The 15263-nt window shown below is 43.7% G+C and overlaps 1 long non-coding RNA gene and 1 other non-coding gene across 2 annotated transcripts; both read right to left on the reverse strand.

Annotated features, from left to right (window-relative positions):
• Window positions 1–522: 522 nt before the first annotated feature.
• LOC140282895 (uncharacterized) lies at window positions 523–1185 on the reverse strand. Its single transcript, XR_011909957.1, has 4 exons — window positions 1097–1185; window positions 863–960; window positions 688–779; window positions 523–603 (listed from the first exon to the last, which is right to left on the reverse strand). It is a non-coding gene; the product is annotated as an uncharacterized lncRNA (long non-coding RNA).
• A 12820-nt stretch (window positions 1186–14005) lies between these two features.
• Window positions 14006–14093, reverse strand: trnas-gcu (transfer RNA serine (anticodon GCU)). Its single transcript has one exon. It is a non-coding gene; the product is annotated as a tRNA-Ser (tRNA).
• Between the last annotated feature and the right edge of the window lie 1170 nt (window positions 14094–15263).

Consider the following 15263-nt stretch of genomic DNA (forward strand, 5'->3'; position numbering starts at 1 on the left):
ACCATTATCCATATAACATTATAGAAAGAGAAAAGAGATCAGAGTATAGGCAGTTGTCCATGAGAGAACTTGCAGGTGGAATGATTCAGAGTGGTACTAGAAATCAGAGGTTAATAATAACTAGAAGATTTCTGAAGAAATTTTGATGGGTGCCAAGCTGCTGCCCGTCTTCTGCCCGTCCACACACAGACACAGAGAGGCTACACACGATGGACCACTTTACAGACAAGAGGATATTAAACCCAACAACATTCAAATCTTACCTCTGTCCTATGGTGATAGAAACTCCAGTCTTCATCGGAGTCCTCGGTCACATCTGTGGTTGCTGAAGGTTGTTTGGGTCACTGCAGCTGATGGGAGTCCTTCTCTGCTTCGTAAGACAAAAAGAGAGGAAACCAAATGTTGAGTTTCTCATGTCAATGTAGATCAATTTTCTTGTTTTTGATTCATCACAAAAAATATCTAAAGTACAATCAATGTATTGAGTAAAGATAAAAACACTCACCTTTTTTTATAGTTCTTCTCCTTGGACACGTCACGATGCAGTTTGAATCCTCCTGTGGAAGCGCAGGTGTTCGGTTCAGCAGGACCTCAGATGGAAAGCTGGACACATAATCATTAACAGCATTAATCATAAACAGACATCCTTACTGTATGTGAGCTGTGAGGGGAAGTGTCAGTACTTACTTTAGACCTTTTTGTCTGTCTCTGCAGCATCTGCATGATGACTGTAGTCTGGATTCATGCCGGTTTCCATCTGGTTGCTCATGTTTTAAAAGCTGGAGACAACAATCATGAAATTAGCACCAAGCACACATGATGAAAAGCACTGAAACTGTCTTCATACATGTAGAAGTCTCACCTGTAAGTGCAGCGTTACATCTAATGAGGTCCTGCTTCTCCAACTGAAGATGCTGCATCAGTGTTTTCTGGGGGGGGGGGGGGGTTGTGTTGGTTTCTCTGAGAGAAGAAAAACAAAAGCATGATAACTTGTAATGAATAAATGGAACAATCTGGTGATGTTATGAGTTAAGGATTCACGTTAAACAGAGTGAAGTGTGAGGTGTAACTCTGAACCTTTGACTCCAACATTTACCTCAGTTTCATCTTTTTCTCTGTCTGACTGAAGCTGCTCCGTCTCTGTCCCGTCTGCCTTCTCTGAGCTTCTCATCACTGGTGGTGTAGTTGGTCTTCACTGTGGGCTTCTTTCCTCTGTGTCTGCTGCTGCTCTCTGACTGAACAAACTCATGATGCTCTTTTCCAAAAAAATGGTCAAGGATGATAAACTAATTGTCAAAGCATCACCGTGCCAGCACGGTACAGCAATCAGGAAGAATCACACTCTACTAGTTAAGCCATGATCCTCAAAGTTCATATTTCACTGATTGGAAGATATGTACAACAATTAACATCATAATTGCCAACTGTCAAATAAAATACCATGATTATCATTCAAAAGTGCTCATGATTTGAGAATATATACACGAATAAATAGACAGAAAAATGGATAAATAAGCAAAATGAGCAGTCAACACAAGCCATATTCTGTTCAGATCACAATGCATTCACATTCTGACTCATTCAACACCAGCACATAGCTTTTGCCGTCGAGAGCGTTCAAGTTCAGGCTGCGGGCTAACAATGTAGCATACTAAGCTAACGCAGGCACACAGAAACATCAGCGGAAGGAAAATGAGCAAATACCTTATTCTTTATTTAACTCGAAGACATTCATATTTCCGCCACGATCAACGACAGATAATGTTCAATATAACCACTCAACACAAGCCTTATACTAAAATAAATTCTCAGTAAATTCATAGCCTTCACAGCATTCCACGTCAGACAGCGGGCTAATAGTGTAGCATGCTGAACAAGGCAGTCACACAGAAACATCGGCGGAAGGAAAATGAGCAAATACCTGGTCTTTATTTAACTCGAAGACGGTCATATTTCCGCCACGATCAACGACAGATAATGTTCAATATAACCAAACCAAGCAAAAAATAGGTCTTACCTGAACAAAGCTCGCCAGACAGAAAGACTATTCGAGAATATTCGAAGAACCAGGGGCGAAGTGACGATCCAACAACCAATGAAAACAGTGGAATTGCTGACGTCCAATAAAGGTTGAATATGTACTGCGGACGTGCAATTTTCCTTTCGCGGACATATGTGTCGTCAGCGAATGGCATGAAGCTGTTATTACAGCTGATGTGTTGATCATAATGGAAAACATATGAGTCCGTGCGCATTTGTCTCGTGAGTGGCACGAACCTGTTATCACAGATGATGTGTTGATCATAATGGAAAACATGAGTCAGTGCGCGCTATCGCGCGCATTTGTCTCGTGAGGGCTAGCATGAAGCTGTTATGATAGCTGATGTGTTGATCATAATGGAAAACATATGAGTCAGTGCGCGCTATCGCGCGCATTTGTCTCGTGAGCAGCTGGCATGAAGCTGTTTTCACAGTTTTGGCTGCCCTGCTGACAGACAGAGGCTGTCATGTTATATTGTATTAGGAGCACAGATAAAACAGGCTGGCACAATGCTGTTACAGCTGGCCAGCCATCTTGGCTCTGGCTTCATCAGCTGTGATAGAACAGGGCAGACATCTTGAGTGAGCTCCCAATTAGTTGCTATGGGCAACAGCTGTGACTGCCAACTGCCAAATCTGCACCTCACTTTGTCCCCTTAAAATCATGGGGTTTTCATTTTGAGGAAGAAATCTGGAACAAACGGTCGCTGTTCGAAAAGTAGAAGTCGTATCCGAATAATTCTTTCACCGTGAGCACCAGAAGGGACGGGGGAAGCCAGCGGTGTACATTTTATTCTTCTAACCCCCGTGGCTCCTTTATTATGGCAGTTTTAAAATTATTTTTCTGACTGATTTCAGGCCTCGCCCGTTTTATAATGGGATTTAATGTTCCCTCTCTGTGCTCAGAGGTGATTTTTGAGAAATCTTTGAGGCCCAGCTCAATGACAGTCACATTGGGTGAAAGAATACCTACGATTTGATGTATAATTCATCCAGATCAGGCAGATATTTTGGACGTGAGAGGCATTTGTTTGAAAAATAATTTGTTAAAGATTTTTAGAGTGAGACTTAGAGTGTGAAGCCAGAAAATTAGCTCCTCTGGACACCTAAAACGTAAACTGCCGTTGTGTCAAAGCCATATAAGCTATTAACAAGCCCTTTACCACAGTTAAAGCTGAGTCTTTCCTGTCACACACAAACTTTGAATGATGTGTGTGTGACCTTATATGGCTGAGTTCAGAGGCCTCCAAGGGGCACACCTTTTATTCTGATCTTGTGTAAGGTTTGTTTTTTTGGCAGTTTTAAAATGAGGCTTTCACACTGATTTCATTGCTTGGCCTGTTTATAATGGAAAAGTATGTGAGCTGGAGTGCGACTCTCTGCGCTTAGAGTTGATTTGTGAGAAATCAGTGAGGCCAAGCTCAATGAGAGTGACTTTGTGTGAAAGAGGACTAAAATACCTACGTTTTGATGTATAATTCGTGTAGATCAGGCAGACATTTTGGACGTGAGAGGCATTTGTTTGAGGAAGTTCTTTTTAAATCATTTTAGAGTGGGGATTAGAGTGTGCGCTCCATCAGACGAAGTCCTCTGGCTCCATAAAACGTAAACTGCCGTTGTGTCAAAGCTGTATAAGCTATTGACAAGCCCTTTACCACAGTTAAAGTTGAGTCTTTCCTGTCACATACAAACTTTGAATGATGTCTCTGTGATACTGTATGGCTGAGTTACAGCCCTATTTTCATGCATAAAAATCAAGAAGGAGCAAAAATGTTCATGATTTTGAAACTGTCATATTTCAAAATTGGCTTAATATTTGACAAAGCTGAAACATTTGGTAATAGCTGAATGTCTTGTGAACATTTTAAAGTTTGAATGGTGTATGCTCAACTAGTTAGGTTGGAAAGAGGAGGACGTTTTTGAAGAGTTGAAAGAAATTTCCATTCATTTGAATGAGGAAAAAAGTTGAATAGAAGTTGAATAGTTTAAATAGTGTAAAAGATATCAACACCAAAAGTCATAGCACACATCTCCTGAACAAGCTGAACGTTTTGATACCACAATTGTTGAAATCGGTGAAAGATTGCAGGAGTAGTTAAGCGCCAAAAAACGGTGGAATAATAATAATAAAGGGAAACAGGAAAACAATAGTGAGAATGCCTTAAAGCATTCTCACAATAAGTATGAGCAATAGTAATATGTGTGCCCTACCTTTGGCATTGGCACCCATAATAATAACCAGACCTGTACTCTATTTATGCAGGCTGGGTCAGGAAGACAGCCAGATCCATCGCCACGATTCTTCACCCCCTGGAGCCCCTCTCATACACTCACCCCCAACCCTGCAGCCATACACTGCATTGACACAAACCATATTATGTATTTATTTTATTTTCATCTATTTATTGTATATTGTATATATACGTTCAGTGACAATAAAGGCAATCTTGAATCTTGATCTTGAATATGGTGAACAGGAATGGAGACAGAACAGTCTCCTGTGGGGATCCTGTTTTACTGACCATCACATCAGACAGACAGCTCCAAAGATGATCAACCTGACATAATCATCAACACATGAGACAGTAGATGAGCTGACAAGCATCCCGTGCAGCTTCTTTAAGGCACGCTGCAGCAGGTAGCATGACAGCATCACCCACACTGTGTTGCAGGATGCACAGGACTTACTGATGCAATCAGGACCAGGGCACTCAGCAGGGGTGACTGTGGGAAAGCAATTTTTAGAGAAGGTCTGAGGACTGTGCCTGTGTGGGATGGCCCATTAGTGGGTCCTGAGGGCCCCCCCCCAGTGGTCTTTGATGCTGAAACTTGTTATCTATTTCATACCCTTTCACACATCCTGGATGGTTTCCAGCTGGAGTTTGCTCTCCAGCCTCTGCCTATAGGAAGCCATTACACCTTCACACCTCAGTTAACGCTGCAGCTTTTTCAACTCATCCTTGTCACCAGATCAAATGGCTCCCTTCTTTTGATTCAGAAGAGCTTTCAAGTCACTGGTCATCCAAGGCTTGTTGTTGGGGAAACAGTGTAGCCTGTTTTGGAAGCCTGTGATGCAGTCTGTGAGACTGTCGATACCTCTAATCCTTGTGATGACAAACTGCCTTGAGACTACAGTAACATACTAAAGTGTGAATAGAACGAGATTGTGGTCTGATAATATAACATATGGGAGTATGATGTTGATTAATTAATCAGATTATTTATCAAAAAATAAAGTATTCATTTTATAGTTTAGTAGCATTTTAGTATTTTTCTATCATTCTTAAAACCAGTGCAAAACGTACAAAGTATTGCAAGCTCAGAAACGGCTTTAATTTTTTTTCTCAAAAGTTGTAGATACAGATGCATGAAGTGAGAACATATTTATCTACCATTATCAAATATTACAAAAATACATATCTATACACACACACATATATATATATATATATATATATATACATATATAAAATATTCAAACAACAATATATAATAGTAAAATATGTTAACATATTAACAATGTGCCCCTGAACCGATTGTGAGTCTTTTGAGGTATTGGAGCTGGACCTGGGGATCGTGAGTCTGAAGGGCCACCCTGAGAATGAGATGCTGGGGTAGACGGGGGTGGCTGGAAGGAGGACCAGCCCTGTGTGTGGGACGCTGGAGCTGATGTGGGTGGCTGGAAGGAGGACCAGCCCTGTGTGTGGGATGCTGGAGCTGATGTGGGTGGCTGGAAGGAGGACCAGGCCTGTGTGTGGGACGCTGGAGCTGATGTGGGTGGCTGGGAGGAGGACCAGCCCTGTGTGTGGGACGCTGGAGCTGATGTTGGCTGGAAGGAGGACCAGCCCTGTGCGTGGGACGCTGGAGCTGATGTGGGTGGCTGGAAGGAGGACCAGCCCTGTGCGTGGGACGCTGGAGCTGATGTGGGTGGCTGGAAGGAGGACCAGCCCTGTGTGTGGGACGCTGGAGCTGATGTGGGTGGCTGGAAGGAGGACCAGCCCTGTGTGTGGGACGCTGGAGCTGATGTGGGTGGCTGGGAGGAGGACCAGCCCTGTGTGTGGGACGCTGGAGCTGATGTGGGTGGCTGGGAGGAGGACCAGCCCTGTGTGTGGGACGCTGGAGCTGATGTGGATGGCTGCGAGGAGGACCAGCCCTGTGTGTGGGACGCTGGAGCTGATGTGGATGGCTGGGAGGAGGACCAGCCCTGTGTGTGGGACGCTGGAGCTGATGTGGATGGCTGGGAGGAGGACCAGCCCTGTGTGTGGGACGCTGGAGTAGATGTGGATGGCTGGGAGGAGGACCAGCCCTGGAGGTGAGTGAGTGCTGAGTAAGATAGTGATTGCTCACAATGAGCAAGATCACTTTCTGCCAGCCAGGCATCATCTCCAGTGTGTGTGGGTGCAGGTGTTCTGGCAGAGCGACGTCGACGAATTACTGCCTCGCCCTCGCGGTTTTCAGGTTCATGGAACTCCATAACGGTGTACCCATGTTGAATAGGCTCAGATGGTAGGTTCCGGGCCTGAAGGAGGGATTCCTCTGCCGAATGGATCTGCTGAGGAAGCTGTACACCTTGCAGTAATCCATCACGGTCAGTTCTCTTCTGCCGATCGTGCAGCCTACAGGAAATAAAAGTCAGAAGAACACATTGTTGTTCAGTCAGTGTTTTTTATTTACTTTGTAAGAATATTGTAAGAATCGTGAAAAAATAAGATTATAAAAATAAACTCACCAAGAGGACACTGTAGTAGTGTTTATGGTTACCAGTACCAGATTGGTCTTGTCCAGTATGTCTTTGCAGTCCTCAATCAGCTGCTTGATGTGACTGTAAGCCATGACAATGGACTGAGGTATTCCAAAGGTTTTCCCTTTGTTGTCCTTTGGCCTGTTTCTGGCTTCCTTGAACTCTTTGTAGAGTCTGAGGGCAACACACTCAGATGTCCTGTTATGGTCAGGTCTTTGGGCAGCCTGGCCATGCACCATGAACAATCTGCAAATACATGACCAGATGACAGTCCACATTATGTATGAGTATTGTGAACATGTGTGCTGCATACATATATCTGTGAATAGACAAATACATGTGCACAAATATTCCAGGCATATTAAAGACACATACCTCTCAGCAGCTTGTTGGCCTGGAGCAGAGCCACTACACTTTCTCGATGCTCTCCATGGCCCTTGAAGTGTCTTTTTCTTACTTTTCAGAGAGTATTTGGTTGTAGACTTGTCAGCTGGATCCAGACAGGAGTACAACCGCAATATCTTTGCTATTTCAGAATTTGACAGAGCCGTTATTGAGCGATTAAGATTCACTAGACACTCTGCTAAGGCGTCGACAGCCTCCCACCCGGGTACTCCTCTGGGATCACACCTACTGTCCTGTAATATGAAAGGAAATGAAGCTAATTTAAAATAAAACATAAAGGACCAAGCATTTCTAATCACCAGAGGTTAACAACTTTACCGGAGTTGCAGTAACAGGTCCCTGGTCCTCAGATTGGGAGCTGACAGGACCAGCACTATCGCCACTTTCAAGTGTACAATCCTAAGAAATCACAAGGCAGTGAGAGGAGTACAATGAAGCTGAAAAACTCTGTTGTGCTCGTATTACACAAAGGAATGGTCGATTTGAAAAGTCAAACATATGCTATTGGTATTGAAAATTACTCTGCAAATTAGATTTCCTGTAAGAAGATTCAGGGGTTAAAGTGCCACCACAATACCTGAGATGAGGACTGGAATGAGATGTCAGTGGCCTGAGGAATTGTCACATCAGGACATTCATCCTCCGGGCCCTCATCCAGAACCTCAGGCAGGTCAGTACCAATCTCAGTCTGCGGACGCAGTAGATCTCCTCTGTTTGACTGTGCCAGCAAATATTCCACTGCAATACGTTCACCTGACATAAGTAGTTACCAGAAAAAAAAAAGAATGCATAGAATGAGTGGATGAAAAAGAGGTGTAACCATCATGTAATATCCACGTTATTAAGACAATATTCTGTTCTGTTATTGTTCTGAGAAACTTACTGGTCGGCTTCCCCGGGGGTTTAAACTCTGGCAGAAGTGGATATCCCAGGACCCTGTTGCTAAGGGCATTCAAGCTGGACATCAAGTGCACATCATATATTTTTGTGCGTGATGTATCACGCATGTTCATCGCTTGCTGAGCCCGATTGATGTTCCATCTCGATAGCCCCTCAAGCATGTACATCTGAGTGTGCAATGCATTACACCTCCACCCTGGCAAGACAAAAACATTGCAGACGACAACAACAACAAAAAAAGAGTCTTACGACAACTTCATACACAGCATTCATAAACAACATTTTTCAAATAACATTTCAACTTGCCTGGGATGAAGCCACACTGGTGGCGATGGAAGCTCTCAAGAGAGGATGAGCCTCTGCCACACCTCAGGACATCCAGGATTTTGCCTCCCTTCTCCACCGGGGATCCGATGTTTGTGTACAACTGCACACCAGGTGGATCTTGGATGCAAGGCAGATGCTTCTGCTGGACCTCCCAGACACGAGACATACTGTCGTGGTTTATGAGATGCAAACCAGTTGTGTCTGTGAGGTCCCACATGGAGTCCAGCAGTTGACGGATCAGCACGCGGGTCTCCTCCACCCCTCGGGTCTTCCTGCGGCAGTGCCTGGCCAGCTCACTGGATGTAATGCTGGACAATACCTGGGGGTCAGTAGGTACATGCCTGCCACGCTTTTCTTTGAGTTCTGCCCTCTTCGCCTCCTTCAGCTTAAGAATGTCCTCCTTGTCCCATTCAAAAATGCAAGTGGACAACTTAGAGCAGAACGTGCCATACAGTGGATAGTGCTCAGTTGTAAGACCTTTTGAGAAACGCCTCATGAAGTGAAACACATCCAGCCTCACTACTGATTTCCAGGGGCGAAACCAATTAAGAACTGGGCTCATCCCTGTAAAAATCAGCAACAGACAATAAATCAGTCGAGTTACAATCGCATTACAATCCCACGGATCTACATGTGTAAAATGTGTGAAATTAAAAATTTACATCACAGCACAAATGGAGGAAACACACCTGTTTCACTGCAGCAGTCTCTGTCCACATATATGGCATCCGGCTCTGGCTCACCAGCATCCATGTACCTCCTCACAACCCCTTGACACAGCTCATCAAGCCCAGCCCCCTCACCAGTGGTCAGCACAGAATTGAGGACTTGGCCATACTCGTTGCCAATATTTGTCATCCAGGTGGCCGTGTCCTCAATGCCACCTGCAAGCATTTTTGTGATCTGCAGAGCGTTAACGTAGATGTTATTAGGCATACTGACAAGCACAAATGGAATTAACTGTACAAAGTTTTACGTTTACCTTTTTGGTAGAATCAAGCTTTAGTATTCTGCCAAATGTTGAGGTGATGACTCCTTTCAGCTCATCTATGTCTATGTCATTTGTGTGAACTGTCTCAAACCACTGGGCCAGGGGCAGGGGACAGTAGGGTGGCGGCGGCTTATACACAGCTTCAGTTGTGGTGAGAACACACGACCTCTTGTGTATCACACAATCAGTTAAGTAATCAGTTGTTCTCCTTGCCCACTCCTCGCTGTGTGCCTCCTGAATAGCTTGCTGTAAATAGCTGGAGCTATTCCCCAGTGTTCTTGGGCGCATTATTGCCACACACTTCCTGTCCAGGGCCAGATGGGTTGTGAGGACAGCTGGAAATTTATTCCTCTTGGAGGGATCTAATTGTTTGAGAATTTCTGTACTCCAAGGGCAGACAGGTACCTTGCACTGACTACATTTTGGATAGTCTCCTCCAACAAGGTAATATTTTGAATTTATATCTATGACCTCCCTCACCTTTGTGTATATGCCGGAGTGGTGCATCTTTGTGTTGCACTGAGTGCATTTCAAAGGAATGCCCCACATCCGCATTGGAGCCCACAGAAACAGCCGCTGTCTGAAATAATGCTGTGGCTCCGGAGGTGAGGTAGATCGGGTGGGGTTTGGAGGGTTGAACCAGTTTTGAGACTGGTTCTGTCTGAGCTGTACAGAGTTTTCATATAAGATCCGGGCTATCCACTCCTGATCACCCGCCTTGATGATCTTTAAAAACTGCTTTGGCAGATACCTCACCATGCTTACCTCTGGAGGACGCAGAGGACATGGGGGTCCAGGTGGTGCTGATGGTGCTGATGAGATGGCTTTGTGAGCAGCGGCATTAGGAGCATCTTGGGAGCAGATGTTTTGTGGTGCTGGTGTCACCTCTTGAGCTGTGGGAGGGTGAGGAGGGGCTGAAGGGGTAGGAGGAGGAGGAGGAGAAGGAGGAATGGTATTCAGAGGATGGCAGTTCTCTAAGTGCTGTGACAACCCCACAATACCCCAGGCCTTTGCACCACAGTGCTCACACTGCTCTTTAACATGGAAGTCCGACAGATGCTGTGTGTAGTTGCCACACATCACCTCCTGGCCACACAGGGAGCAAGAAATTGAGTTTTCGGATGTGGCTCCTGCCCCTGAACTTCCCTGAACTTTAGCTGCTGCACTGGACGTGGATGTTTCCACTGGACGTGGATGTTTCTCTACTGCCTGTGCCTGTGTCTGTGTCTGTCCTGAACTGCTTCCAGCAGCTGCTGTCTCTGCCTGCTCTGCTGACTGCGGGGGGAAAAATTGCATTTACATTTGTATATGTCCTCTATATCTAACAATTCTCTGCATAAAAGAAACTGTTCCCACACTGAAAAAAAATCACGCACGCACAACTCATTAAAAAAAACATTTGGCAGCATGTTTATATCACATTCAAAATTTAATGATTCAATGACATTACTTACCTCATGGTATCCACATTTGCAGGGTATCTTTTTACCAAAAATGTCTAATTTTCTAACTGTTTGGCCATGTAGGGGGGTCAGGGGACACATTTTTATCCTCTCAAATACCGCCCTCCACCTTCTGGAACCAGGCCTCTGCCCAGTGGAAAATCTGTGTTTTCCATGGGCAAAGAGGGACATCACACCTGACCAGTACGCGTCTGGCTTCCCAGTCTTTGTCATTTCTATAGAAAATAGAGAAATAGAAATAGAAAAAAAAAATGCAATTATTTGGCAACAGCTGTTGTAGGCTACAAGGATCTACTCAAATCAAGAAAATGTTAAATTGAATATCCATTTTCTTTCATTCACATGTCACTAAAAAGCACATAGGCATATTCTTCCATAAAATCATTAACCCTTTTTTACCTACCATAGACCAAGTCCACCAGAGCTTATTCATTAATTGGTGTATTTTTTTAACCCTAATGTTGTCTTCATTCAATGTTGAACAATTTGGTCTTCCCGGTCAGAAATGACTCCACTAAAACCCACCATAAAAAAAGTTTGTGTGAGACAGAGAGATGTATATAGAGAGACATAGCAACAGAAATCATAGGTCATACACCAATCAAAAGCCTCCTCTCTCTTAATGGATATTTATCACTGACTGTATGTGTGTGTGTGTGTGTGTGTGTTGTGTCCCCCATTCATTTCTAATGACCGGTCATTTTTTTATGTTACGTCTCTCGTTTTATATCGAACATAGAATTATCTCTCTATTGTAATTCAGTCATTTTAAAGTCGAGTGACACAGCCAAAAAAAAAAAATTTAAATAAAAAAATAGGGCAGCGTTGAGGCTGACCGACACATCATAGCCTATTTTACATTACGCTGCCTTATTTAACCAAGCACTCTGAATGTTATATCAGTTTTAGCACGTAAAGTCACAATCAATCCGAGGTATTTCGTAAAAAGTTTCACATTGATAACTAAATAAATGCGTTATGCTCCGATAGTAAGCTAACATCATACTCTGCTTTTTTTTTTTTTTTACGTCAACTGAAGAACTTAACTTAACTTAACTTAACTTAACTTAACTTAACTTTTTTACATCAATTTAACGACATACAAATATTCCATTCAGGGGACTACACAAACATATCTAAAGCGGGAAAAGTCAAGTTAAAATCATTCATCATTAATTTTTGTACTTACTGTAAGTGTTGCGGACAATCAAACTGCTCATCTTTTTGTTACCGCTCCCACGTCACAGGGGTGCCAACTGACCAATCGGAGAGCGGGAACCCAAACCAACATCTGATTGGTTCTTTTGCCCCTATGAAGGTTAGGACCTGTTAGGACCTTTGTTAGGAACCTTGTTAGGACTTGTTAGGACTTTGTTAGGACTTTGTTAGGACTTTGTTTGATGTGTTAGGACTTTGTTAGGATGTGTTAGGACTTGTTAGGACTTTGTTAGGACTTTGTTAGGATATGTTAGGACCTTGTTAGGAAAATGGTTAGGAACACTTTTGCAGTTAAATCTGCACAGGGTACGGCCACCTCGTCCCCTCAACTGTTGTTTTGATGCTAAAAATTCGCGTCCTCAACAACAGCTGCTAAAATTTCAGTCTCACATTGCAGCCTCATTAGTAACGCAGGGCTGTGAAAGGAGGAAATCAATTCTCCCTTCCTTCACAAAAGGAAAAAAAGGGGAATTAGCTCAAGTGGTAGAGGGCTCGCTTTGCATGTGAGAGGTAGCGGGATCGATGCCTGCATTCTCCAGGAATCCTTCCTTAGCTTCACATTTCAGTGGAGGAAATCATCAACATCTGTGGTGGTACAGTTGAAGTTGGCTTAGGGTTTTGCGATATCTGCATCGTGAGCCCTACAACCATAGGGGATGGTGTTCGAATCCAAGAGCTGGTTGAGCATGTTGTGATCCATTCACGCCTTCTCCAGGAAGCTTTGACATGATCAGTGGAGGTTATTGTCATCGTTTGGTCTTGTGTTGCCTTTGTAAAATTTCAATCTCACATGAGCGCGTCACAAGGTACAAAGGCCTTGTGGGCAGAGCATATGAATTCCTCCTTTCACAAAAGGAGAATCATTATGATCTAAATATGTTTTCATGTAGGGATCTTTGAGGTTCTTTGATTTACAAATAGGGCAAAACAAATGCAGTTGGATTTAGGGCAATTCAAATTTAGGGTTTCAGTCTCTTCAGTATATACTCAAATATGGAAGGCAAATTAGGTCAAACTATAAAGGGCTTGCTTTCCATGCAAAATGTGGCGGGATTCATGTCCTCATTCCTCAGAAATCTTTTAGGTGCTCTTCTGGTGAGAGGTCTAAATGGTGGTCTTATAAAGGCAGACCAACTAATATGCAAATTCAAATTTGTTTAAAAACTGAAAGCATGAAACACTACGGAATTCCTGTGTCTCACTAATCGGATGCAAGACTCTTCTTGATACATTCAACCAGTCTGAAAAACACACTGAGTAAAACCAACAAGCCACAATCGTGAGATCTATTCCTTTTGATGGATCGAGGAATAGATCTTTTGGTCAGAAATGATCGTTGATTTGGAAGCACTAAGAAAAGACTGACATAGCTCCTGAACACATCATCTGATTTGCAAATAAGTGCCCATCAGGACCGGAGTTGACCCACTTGCATGGAAATGGATTAGCGTCAATTACCTTCAAAAAGCATAAATCAATGCAAATGACCCTAGGACGAGCACGGGGTGGGGGGGGGGGGGGGGGTGGGGTGCTAGGGTTCCATGATATCTGCAGTCTCTACTCAACAATGAAAGGGGAATTAGCGCAAGTGGTAGAGCGCCTGCTTAACATGCGAGACATAGCGGGATGCCCGCATTCTCCAGGGAGCTTTAACTTGCTTGTGCTCTGTGGAGAAAGTCATTTACAGCTGATTGCGGCTAATATACAAGTCAAAGGTGGGTGTAAACTGAAAGCAAAAGTAATCTTTCAGAGCATGATTACCCTGAAGTCAGAAAACAAATTGTTCATGACACATTCAATCCCCCTAATGAACCTAATGTAAGCTAAAATAAAAATATTGCCACATAAGCATTGTTTGAAAAATGCATTTGCACAAAGTGGAATCAGAAACAAGTGTTGACAACACTGCTTTAGATGGAAAGCCGACGAGAATGGGATTTGAACCCATGCGTGCAAAGCACAATGGATTAGCAGTCCATCGCCTTAACCACTCGGCCAAAAATGGGGCAAAAGGGACTGCCCGAAAGGGGGGAAAAGAAAAAAAAGAGGAAGGAGGTGGGTGAAAGAGAGAAAAAGAAAAGGAGAAAAAAGGAGGAAAACATACACTATATCCACTTTTCTCTATTCTCTTATCTTCTCAACATTGTTTACACACACCTCTGCACTTATTGCAAGGTTTATCATCCGTTTAATTTTCATGTTTCTTGTGGGATTCGAACCTGTATTGTGGCAACACCCCAACATACCACAGTGCTTTGGACGTTACTAAAGCCTACTGTAGGGGGCAGCACACAAAATGTGTATAACTGTAAATGTAAATAAGTCTCCCATCATTTTTCCCCTCTTTTTTTGGTACACTCAATTATTTGAGAGACTAGCTATCTATCTGTATCACTGTTTGTGCAACAAGTGAATGAAACAAATTCCAAATTGAGCAAAGAAAGTATTTTAAAAAAATCTTTGGTTGAGACAAAGAGTGTTGGGTTTTGTTAATAAATGTAAAATAATTCTCCAAGTAATTCCGGCTTCACTTTTGACAATTGCATTAAATGGATGTCACTCACACTCACTGTCGCCCTGTTTTGCAAAGGGAAATTAAATAAAAATGTGAAGGCTGTTCTTGATTCAAGTAAAATTATCAAACTTTATTACTAACAATAATAACACAGTAACAGACGAGCAATCATCTGCGAACAGACAGACAGGCAGACAGACAGACACTTAACGTAAACTGTCCTTCCACTGATCCAGGGTCAGTCCTGAGGCTGGACAGTACCACCGCCCCTTCAGCTGGGTGTGTCCAGTCCCTTTATTTTTTTCCAGGCCACACTCCTTGCAGGTGTAATGATACTTTTCCTTTGCCAGCCGTTTCCGTGGTGGCTCCCCCCTCGTCGCTAGCTCCTCATCTTCCTGGGCAGCTTTATGTAGTCTCCAGGCACGTTGCCTTGGCTCAGATGGAAGGCACGTTTGCTGGTGAGCAGGAGCTTGCTGGTGAGCAGGAGCTTGCTGGTGAGCAGGAGCTTGCTGGTGAGCAGGAGCTTGCTGGTGAGGAGGAGCTTGCAGGAACGGAGGAGCTTGGTGGAACGGAGAAGCTTGGTGGAATGGAGGAGCTTGGTGGAATGGAGGAGCTTGGTGGAATGGAGAAGCTTGGTGGAATGGAGAAGCTTGGTGGAATGGA

This window comes from Leuresthes tenuis, unplaced genomic scaffold (genome assembly GCF_036924035.1).
Source record: "Leuresthes tenuis unplaced genomic scaffold, fLeuTen1.0.hap1 SCAF_23, whole genome shotgun sequence".
Lineage (NCBI taxonomy): Eukaryota > Metazoa > Chordata > Actinopteri > Atheriniformes > Atherinopsidae > Leuresthes > Leuresthes tenuis.